Source organism: Arachis ipaensis, chromosome B3 (assembly GCF_059453495.1).
Source record: "Arachis ipaensis isolate K30076 ecotype BB chromosome B3, ASM5945349v1, whole genome shotgun sequence".
NCBI classification, from domain to species: Eukaryota; Viridiplantae; Streptophyta; class Magnoliopsida; order Fabales; family Fabaceae; genus Arachis; species Arachis ipaensis.
Genome location: NC_142438.1, coordinates 46,181,185 through 46,181,875, shown reverse-complemented (window position 1 = coordinate 46,181,875; position 691 = coordinate 46,181,185). Strand labels below are relative to the sequence as shown.

At 42.0% G+C, this 691-nt stretch overlaps 1 non-coding gene across 1 annotated transcript; it reads right to left on the bottom strand.

Moving 5' to 3' along the window:
* Window positions 1–250: 250 nt before the first annotated feature.
* LOC148570498 (small nucleolar RNA R71) lies at window positions 251–358 on the bottom strand. Its single transcript, XR_015908112.1, has one exon. It is a non-coding gene; the product is annotated as a small nucleolar RNA R71 (small nucleolar RNA).
* Between the last annotated feature and the right edge of the window lie 333 nt (window positions 359–691).

Below are 691 nucleotides of genomic sequence, written 5' to 3'. Positions count from 1 at the left end.
GCAGAACTGCAAGTTTCATGGACTTCCATCTGAAGATCCTTTTCAGTTCTTAACTGAATTCTTGCAGATATGTGATACTGTTAAGACTAATGGAGTAGATCCTGAAGTCTACAGGCTCATGCTTTTCCCTTTTGCTGTAAGAGACAGAGCTAGATTATGGTTGGATTCTCAACCCAAAGACAGCCTGAACTCTTGGGATAAGCTGGTCACGGCCTTCTTAGCCAAGTACTTTCCTCCTCAAAAGCTGAGCAAGCTTAGAGCTGATGTTCAAACCTTCAGACAGAAAGAAGGTGAATCCCTCTATGAAGCTTGGGAAAGATACAAACAGTTGACCAAAAAGTGTCCTTCTGACATGCTTTCAGAATGGACCATCCTGGATATATTCTATGATGGTTTATCTGAGCTATCAAAGATGTCACTGGACACTTCTGCAGGTGGATCCATTCACCTAAAGAAAACGCCTGCAGAAGCTCAAGAACTCATTGACATGGTTGCTAATAACCAGTTCATGTACACTTCTGAAAGGAATCCTGTGAGCAATGGGACGCCTATGAAGAAGGGAGTTCTTGAAGTTGATACTCTGAATGCCATATTGGCTCAGAATAAAATATTGACTCAGCAAGTCAATATGATCTCTCAGAGTCTGAATGGAATGCAAGCTGCATCCAACAGTACTCAAGAGGCTTCTTAT